Source organism: Sorex araneus, chromosome 2 (genome assembly GCF_027595985.1).
Source record: "Sorex araneus isolate mSorAra2 chromosome 2, mSorAra2.pri, whole genome shotgun sequence".
Lineage (NCBI taxonomy): Eukaryota > Metazoa > Chordata > Mammalia > Eulipotyphla > Soricidae > Sorex > Sorex araneus.
Window position 1 is genome coordinate 175,504,846 of NC_073303.1, and position 10,562 is coordinate 175,515,407.

Genomic DNA, 10,562 nt, shown 5'->3' on the forward strand with positions numbered 1-10,562 from the left:
CAGTCTCTTTTGCTTACTTTTTTGTGTAAAAGTCTTGAGAAATAGTATTTCCAGATTGTATTTTTAAATTTTAAGACAAAAATGTATTGATTGAAAATAGTGTCAAAAATATAATAAAAACAAAACTATATTATTTCAAATAAAACCTATTGTAATTTATGTTATGAATTTTCAATGTTCCTATTTATATGAAGACATTAAGAAACCACTAAATTGTTAATACCTAAATTTTAGAGGCATGTTAAATTCTAGGTTGAATCTTACTATGAAAACACAATAACTTAGTACTGAACTATTACACTGTAGGCTATAAAATAGAATAGGTTATAAGATTTGAATGTGCGTACAGAGAGCTGTACAAATCATAATTAGAACGACAAAGTCAATTTGCCTGTTCAAACTATGTAGATTTTGACTCTGACATAAAAATAAGATTTTTTTTGAGCAGGAGCAAAATCGTTATTATAACTTTGGAAAGTCATAATAAAATAAATTAACACTAACAAAACACAATAAATTATCATGTTTAAATTATTAAATTTAAGATATATAAATATTTTACATTTTGTTAAAGAAATTTGTAAAATTTAAGGACAACCTAGTTAATAACCTTCTGTTAGATCCTTTATATACATTACTTAATAATATGTTATGTAATAAATTAACTGAAAAAAAAAGAACCACAGTGTCACTGTTTACTATATATATATATATATTTTTTTTTTGCTTTTTGAGTCACACCTGGCAATGCACAGGGATTACTCCTGGTTCATGCAAACAGTAATTATTCCTAGAGGTGCTCAAGGGACCATATGGGATGCTGGGAATCAACCCAGTCGGTCACGTGCAAGGCAAATGCCTTACCTGCTGTGCTATTACTCCAGCCCCCTGTTCACTATACTTAATATACATATATATATGCATATATATATATATACAAGTGAATAGCCATGAGATACAGTTACAAACTTATAAACTTTTGTGATTATGTTTCAGTCATACAATGATGAGTACCCATCCCTCCACCAATGCCCATTGTCTACCACCAATGTTTCCCAGTATCCCTCCCCTCCATCTCCCTCACCCCCTCCCAAGCCTCTGTGCTGGTACTGTTTGTTTGTTGGTTGGGTTTGGAACAAAACACCCTGGGGTTCTCAGCACTTACCCCTTGTGCTGCACTCGGGAATCACTCCTGGAAGGATTGGGGGATCTTATAAGGTTCAGGAATGGAACCCACATTGTCTGCGTGTAAAGCACATGCCCTACCCACCGTACAATGGCTTCAGCCCTGTTCATTGTACTTTGGATGGTATATTTGTGAATTTTCTGAAAGATCAAAGAAACTGGGAGATCATCTAATTAGGTCTGCTCACCGTATCCAAGGCCACATGACCTTCATGCACAGTCTCGGAATCAGAACTATAGTCACTAGCCACTAACTGTGCCAGAGCAGTGGGATTCGGCAACAGCTTGTTTGTATAATTTGCAGAAGTCTTGGTTTCCTTCCTGTTTCTGTTCTAACATTTTTTTTACATGATTGCTATGTTTCTTGGAGCAGCCTAAGTGTTCTGATATGTCAAATATAATAATTTCAAAATAGTTCAATAGCAATTAATTACCATTGAGTTTCTGGGAAAAGAATCAGTATCTTTGCTTTGTTCTGGCTTCTGTAGATTCTTCCATACATATTGGCTTTTATCCTTGTAGTGTATTCATGATTTCCTATTTTTAGTAGTAGGGGAAAAACACAGAGGTGCTCAGGGGCTGTGACTGGAAGGTAATCAGGTGACATTTTTGGAGGACCAGATGGTGTGGATGTTTGAATACAGGTCTGCATGCAAAATATTCACCCCAACTATTGAAGCTACCTCACAAACCTTTCTTCTTTTTTTTTTTTTTTTGCTTTTTGGGTCACACCCAGCGATGCTCAGGGGTTACTCCTGGCTCTGCACTCAGGAATTACTCCTGGCGATACTTGGGGGACCATATGGGATGCCGGGGATCAAACCCGGGTCAGCCGCGTGCAAGGCAAACGCCCTACCCGCTGTGCTATCGCTCCGGCCCCACAAACCTTTCTTCTTAAGTCACTAACTGTTCATCTGCTTCTCCCTCTGCTGTCAAGAGATTAGCACAGATAGGGTGACTACCCAGAATAGAGCAAAATATGTGACCCACCCTTACACAATGAAGACTGCTGTCTTTAGGAGGGCGGAGTATAATAATGATGTATAACATTTCTAAGTTTTGGCTCTTTGGTAACCTAATTTATTTATGCCAAAGTCCCAAATGAGTAATATGTCTTCCATTCTTAGGTCCTACCTAATATGCAATATGGTTTGAAGTTTCTGTCCATAGTCTCCTTGAAATTATGATTTCAACATAGACTCCTTCCCTTTATTCATCCCCTAAAACCAGCAATGAACAGATATTGTTCATATCTGTTTTACTGCTAAGTATTCTGAATCCACCTAATATCCTCTCCTTATTCAGAACACCAATATACCTCATCAAGGTTTGACATATTTTTCTTCTCATTCTTTTCAACCACATTTTCTCTCTTTTTTTTTTCTTGTGTTTTGGCTTTTCACAGTCATGCTTAGGGATACTCCCAGATCTGTGTCCTTAGGGAGAGGATTTTCTCCAGCTTTGTGCTCAAGGAACATACAGATATATAACCGAGGACCTCACACTATGAAGATATGTGCTCTACCACTGAATAACACCTCAGATACATTACTCTCTCTTTTTACTGAGATGTGATTAACATATAACCTGTTAGTTTCAGGTGTACAATAAAATGATTCAATATTTGTATATGTGGGAAATGGCCATTACGATATTAAGTTCATTTATTAGTTGCTACACATTTATTAATTACATATTTTTCTTGTATTAAAATTTTTTTAAATAGAATTCTCTGAAAAAACTTTAAACACTACTGATATTAAATGACCATGTTGCATATTACATACTTGTGATTATATCCTTTAATATTCAGTGATTCATTTTTAAACATATTGAAGAATTTTCATATGTATAAATATATACGGACTGGAACAATAGCACAGCGGGTAGGGCGTTTGCCTGGCACAGGGCAGACCTGGGTTCTATTATTCTGTTCCTTTCGAAGAGCCCAGCAAGCTACCAAGAGTATTCAGCCCACATCTGAGCCTGGCAAGCTACCTGTGGGATATTCAATATGCCAAAAACAGTAACAAGTCTCATAATGGAGACGTTACTGTTGCCAGCTCAAGCAAATCAATGAACAATGGGACAACAGTGCTACAGTGCTACAGTGCATAAATATATAAAGAGAGAGATAAAATTTTATTGAAAGAGTACATTATTTTTTAATTCAAGGTGTCTAGCAAAGTAGACAAAATATAATTTTCAAAGCATGAGATTTTTGTTCTTCTTTTGTTTTGGTCTGAGTCTACTTTTTCACAGATTTGCCAAGACCACATTTTATAAGTACTCAAATTTTGATTTGTTCAGAAAAGAATGAGACCATGCTAATTTCAATACATTTAAATCAAACTGTCGATTCAGTACATGGTTCTACTTACTGATTTCTTAATTCTTATAGGAAAATTAAAAAATAGAACTTGGGTTGTGAATCTATGTTAATTTTAACTAGAAAATATGCCTCTCTTAAAAACTGACATTTTTAATTGATACAGAGTACGATAAACATAATCAAGAAATGGTTAAGGAAACCTGAATCCATCATATGGAATGAATTTTAAATAGCCGCATGCAGTTATCATAAATCTTTGTGAATAAATAGACATTAAGAATTGCTAATTTATTCCAATGTATAACTAATTAAAACAATATTCACTCATAATTACAGTTCAGGGAGTTTATTTTTTCTAGCACCATTTTCTACCATATTCCAGAGGCAAGAAATAGATAGACTATGATTCCTATGAACGAAAAAGCTGAGTTGACAAATGCACCAAATTTAAAATGGACTGATTATGTTGTGTTTTTATATTTATATAACTTACATAGCTCTGAGTGTAGGGCGTTTGCCTTGCATGCAGCCAACCAGAGTTTGATTCCTCAGTCCCACTCATAGAGCCCGGCAAGCTACCGAGAGTATCCCTCCCACACGGCAGAGCCTGGCAAGCTACCCATGGCATATTCAATATGCCAAAAGCAGTAGCAACAAGTCTAACAAGGGAGATGTTACTGGTGCCCGCTCAAGCAAATCAATGAACAATGGGACGACAGTGATTACAGTGCTACATATATATTTATTTATTTTTGCTACATATATATTTAATTAATTTATAAACCAAAGTCTTCTAAATAAGAGCACATACTGAAAAGTGCACAGAGACTGTCTGATTTCCAGAGTGTTGAGATAAAGTCTATATGTTGATTAGCCCTAATATTAATTCTGACTGTACTTTTCAGATTAGAGTGGCTGAAATTTGTCCAATTCTCATCAGAACATCTTCTTTCATCCTTGTTTGGTTTTTTTCTGTCTTATTTGTAATTTCTAAAGTCTACACCAAGACATATGGAATTGTTTATGTTCTTCGACTAGCATAAATGCAGTGATTATTACTCTTCCGTATGCTATTATATGACAGGATGTACTGGACGTGCAGACAAACACCTTATGTAGTTCTCAGCCCAAATTTATTCTATATAACCTCTTCTTTTCCAGATAGAGAAAATTTTGTGTCCTTCCTGTGAGTTCCCTTGGCAACCCATACATAATTCCATCTAATTCCACATTTCAGTGACTGAAGATTGTAAATAGACTTTACTGTTGCACTCTCAATGTATCATTACATTGTTGGTGATTTGCACAGTATATGAACTGAAGCAGATCTGAACAAATGTTTTTATACGATTTCTTGAATAAAGTGAAATAGCAGCCACCAATCTAAAATTGCTTTGCCTCTAGACTTGGCAGACAAAAAAGAAATCAATAACAGCAGAGAGTGCTAATGGAAATATGCACAGGTGGAAGCACAAAAAAAAAATTGCAGCTACCTCAGCTTGAGGGACATAGCAAAAATGTTCCAAAGGAAAAGAAATATGAGCAAACTTTTGAGCAAGATGAGCAAGGCTTATTCAGACTGAGAAAATAGAAAATAGCTTCCAAGTAGAAGGAGCAGTATCTATAAAGTCATGGAAATAGAGGCCACAAAAAATGGGTAAGTATGTCACTGTCACTGTGACTGGCATTGTCATCCCATTGCTCATTGATTAGCTCGAGCAGGCACCAGTAATGTCTCCATTGTGAGACTTATTTGTTACTGCTTTTGGCATGTTGAATACTCCATGGTAGCTTGCCAGGCTCTGCTGTGTGGGCGAGATACTCTCGGTAGCTTGCTGGGCTCTCTGAAAGAGGCGGAGGAATCAAACCTGGGTTGTAAGTATGAAAAATCCAAATGTAGGGGTTCCAAATTCCAGATTGTCCCATGCTAAGGAAGTTGATCCTTGTTAACCATATAGTTATTTGTTGTTAATAAATGTTATGTTCAGACCCCTGTTAATTGATTTTAATTAAATGTGTTTAATCTGCAAAACAGAAGCCAGCATTAGAAGAGGAAATGATGATGGAAATATCATATTTAAAACATTTGTTAACATAAACGATAAGTCTCTATAGGGCAATATTATCAATTTATGGAATCAAATGCTGCATTGGAATCAAGATAAAACTGAATGGATCTTAATCTACAATTATATATGTAATTACTGCAAGACAAACTCACCCCTGATATTTATGAAGCATGAGCCAAGCATAAAAAATCATTATGTAAACATACATAGTCTAAACCTTAAAATTAAACATTCACAATGACATGGAATTCTTCACTTAGAGACATAAAATTCTAGTTGTATGTCATTGTTTATATTTGTTGGAAGCTGACAACTCTAAGGGATCTTAACCTGTGTTTAACTGCACTTAACATAGGAAAAAGCTTAAAATCTATTAAAGCTTTATGGAATCTCTTTGACCAAGAAAAACACCCATTTGGTCATTCTATGGTTCTTAGGTGTCTACTCCCTGGAAGAACTGGAAAAACGGCATGAAGCATTCATAGAAGACCAACTCAGGGCCTTATGCGTGGAGCTAAGGGGATTCCAGATTCCAAGTGCATGTTGGCAGAAGGTCTGTTGTCTCTGCAGAGTAACATCCCCTAATCTTGGCCTCACACAGCACTTACACTATGGAGCAGCCTTGCAGTTAGTCAAAATGGAATCCTTTGCCAAAGAGAACTTCTTAATAACATTACCTGTATTTTGTTTTCTGACTGTTCCGTTGTTCTATTTCCCGCTATTATATGCTCGAGTGTGTTTTTCTAATTCTTTCAGTATGTGTTCTCTGCTAATGTTTTCTGCAAAACACCTTAAAACACAAAGACTGTATTTCCTGAGAATCCCTGTCATTGCAGCCATAAAGAGGGTGAAAAGGCACCCTATATTCAGCAGATGATTGCAGCCTGTTTTTGTCCTTTTACTTCTTCCCTGAAATTCTCTATCAGGTGTCAAAATGGAATGTACTGAAGTTAAAAGCCCCGTTTGCTATCTCCATGTGTTTTTCCTGTTTAACTGTTTTCTGCTCAGTTACATAATTTAAAATTATATAATTTTAAAGATATTTTTTTGTTTCTGTTCCGGCCTATAACCTTAATTTTCTAAATGACCTTGGCTATGTTACTTTATTATCCTCTCTGTGCCTTGCTTTGATAATCTGCTTTAGTCATTGCACAGTGTTAATATACCAGCATCAAATTTTGTAAGTGATTCTAAACAGTTACATTTAGCAGTGTCACAAGTTATGTCCAAACACTGCAAATGACACATGATGCAAAAACATTTTAAAACAAATGAATAGCAAGCCAGGAGTAAGTCCTGAGTACAACACTGATCGTCCAATTCCCCAGTCTCCCCACATCATCCCTAGCAAAATATAAATTAAAATAAAATTGCCCATTCTCCTTATTATAGATAATGTTCCTCTCATATATTTCCTGCTTACACAATGGCTGTTGAATCATACATGCTTTTGAATTAAAGTCAATGTTAGCCTTTTCTTCCTAACATAAGGCTTTATAATGGATTATTGTATTACTGCAAACTAAATAAGGATGGCTTTTTCAGTTGCATAAATATGAATATAATTAATGTCTTTCAATAAAATAAAAGTACTTTAATGTGAATTTTCTTTCTATCTAAACAGATGCAAAGCTACATTCTACTGGAACTATTTTATGATTTTGAAGCTTTCAAATGTTATAAAATCATAACTGATGCTCCATTTTTTACAGTATCTAATAAGGCAATATATGTATCATATTAGCTATTATATTGATATTAATTTCAGATAACAGTGAACTGATCATAGATAATAAAAACTAATATAGTTGTCACAATCTATAAAAGATACATAATCATGATACATTAATACACTGTGATGTGCTTCATTTTATAATAAGAGTAAAACTTTATAAATTTATTTATATTTATTAAATGCAATGATCCATGGGCACACCACCTTCCTCGACTCTTCAGATGCTACCTGTCTGAATGCAAGGTTCCATCTCAGTGGAAAACCAGTAGGACCGTTCTGTTGTACAAGAAAGGAGACTTCCATGACATCGGCAACTATCGCCCAATCTGCCTGCTGTCTGTTGTCTACAAGTAGTTCACTCATGTCATCTTGAATAGAATAGGAAGAACACTAGACAAAGGGCAACCATGTGAGCAAGCACGATAGACCATATCCACAGAGTGAACAAACTCATTGAAGTTTCGAGAGAGTTCAAGATGCCTCTCTGTCTAACGTTCATTGACTTAAAGAAGGCCTTCGATTCTGTTGAGACTGAAGTGGTCATCGAAGCCCTAGCCAAATAGGGCGTTCAAACTCAGTATATCAAAATCCTCCTCGAGCTGTATTGTAGATTCACCTCCAGGATCTCACCAAAAATTAGATGGGCCGGTCATGTCATGTAATGCGATTCAGAGACGACCACTGGACTCGAGCTGTTACCGACTGGATTCCACGGGACGTCAGAAGACCTCATGGCCACCCACCAACTAGATGGTCAAATTTCTTCGTCAAATCCATGAATGAACTATTTGAGGCTCTTCCTGTTCCTGGAGTGAGCAGATATCATTGGTCTGCACTAGCAAGCGACAGGGACAAATGGAGATGTTAATGGCACCTGCTCAAGCAAATTGAAGATTAACGGGATGACACGTGATACAAGTGATACAAATGCAATATTTGATTTGTTGTTTAAACAATTTTTAATGACAGAAAGCAATTTATTGAGAACAAATTTAATTTACTAATCTGGTGCTGCATAACTGTAATGGATCCAGCATAGAGTATATGAGCTCAGTTTTTGGAACAACGTGGTACCCCAGCATTGCTGAGTGCAACCTTGCAGGTCCAGAAGCATCATTGGTGTGTCCTTGGAGACTCCCTGCACTGCTAGGGTAGCTCAGGTAATTCCCAGCATAGCAGTACCGAAGCAGCATCACATCCTTGGTCTCTTACCTTTACCCACTGGCTATTTTAAAGGCTGAGAATCACAGATGGAGTTCCTCTGCTTCCCTTGCACTGCTTTCTTCCCAAAACAAAATAGCACAAAAGTCTCTCCTCCTTTGCCTAGAATTATTCCATCCTCAAAGAAACACAAAAGAATTTTGAGCTAAAGTTTACTTTTCCCCATATTTAGGGAGCTGTATTTTTGGATCAGGTGTTCTAAAACTGGCTAATATATACTGTAGAAAACTAATTGACACTACTAAGAAAGAATGTAGAAATCCTAGATTTATGTTGTCAGAAGGACCCTGGTAAATGACAGCAGAGACAATGGCAGCAACAATTTGATGGCAAGTCTCCCAAGATCTTGTTTTCTTGTTTAGATTCTCTAAAGGTTCCAAATGGCATGAATGCTTTATTAACATTTAGACCTCACGAGGTGGTTTCTTTCTGTGGATAAAAAAAAAAAACAAAGGCACTCAGGGATTCCAGTTCTACTCACATCTGTAGCTTCTGCTTTTGTCTAAATTTGATATTTTTGACAATACGCCCTTCAGCAAAAAGCTTCAACAGCTTGTGTAATTATTAACATGAGTGCTGCAAACCTTTTGTACTGTACTTAAGAGTTGCCAACCTTCACTGTCAGGAAAATCATGGAAAATTAAATTAGGACAATAGATGAAATAATGGATGTGAGGGAGTGAAATCTCTAAGTGCTTTGGTCATGCTGCTAATGAAGAAAGACTTCCCCTCTTTTCTCTCAGTTGTGAATGTCAGGTCTCAGCTATGAAAGTGTAGCTTATGCGCCATTTTCCTTTTTATCTGAGCTGCTAACGATTTCTTGAGTGGCTTCTTTAAACGGTCTTTTTAATACAGTATTTCAAAACCACTCTTGTATTAACAGATATGCTTTCAAATCAGCCAACTTTCAAATAACAAAAAGAGACAAGGAAAATAAAAGAGCGAAAGAGAAAGATGAAGGTATGCTATCAGATCTAGCCTGTTTTTAAAGTATGCATCTAAAGCATTTTAGATGGCCCCTATTAAAAACTATACAAGGCGATCCAAACACGACTCCCATCATACAAAAACTCATCACATGAGGCAATATGTATTACTGATTTAGCCAGGCATATAAATAGAGAGATCAGGCACGTTCAGGGTGGTATGACCATAGACATAAATAGACATTTCCAACAATGCTGAAAGGAATATTTCATGGAGCAATAAAAATGATAATAAAAGTTGCTATGCATACATAATATATGGCTTTTTAATAATTTTGCATGTCTATATCAATTTTATTAATTCTAATTAGTTTTCAAGAAGCATAACTGAAGATTTTTTAATCATTTCCTATTTAAAATGAGCAATCAATAAAAGACAACTGAATTAATTTGGCTGTTGATAAATTAACAAAATTTAGAGACTGAATTAGAAAGTTCAAATTTGGCCATAGAGATAATACAGTGGGCATGGCAAGGCACTTGTACTACCTCCTGAATTTTATTCTTTTTTTTTTTTTTAATTTTTTGGTCACACCTGGAGCATAGGGATTACTCCTAGCCCTGCAGTCAGGAATTACTCCTGGCAGTGCTCGGAAGACCATAGGGATACTAGGAATCAAACCCGGATCATGGCATGCAAGGTAAACATCCTACCTGCTATGCTATCACTCCAGACCCTGGATTTGATTCTTGAACTGGTACTGTATGTAGTTCCCAGTACACCTCAGGAGTGATCCCTGTGCACTGCCGGGTGTGGTTCAAAAAAAACACAACAAGAAATGGGGGGTTGTGTATGTGTTTCAAATTAAAGAAGAAAAAGTTGAAGAAAGGGATACTATACAGTATTGACAAATAACAGACACATTCCGTCCATCAAGAACATCAAGTACTGTGTGCTTTTGTTATCACTTTCAGACGGCTTAGAAGTCCAAAGCTAGTATTCAGATATATGGTTGTTTTGGTGGTTGGTACCGGGAGAAAGGCTGTGTGGATGGCAACAGAAGATATCATATTGCTCAGTGAAATACATGCAC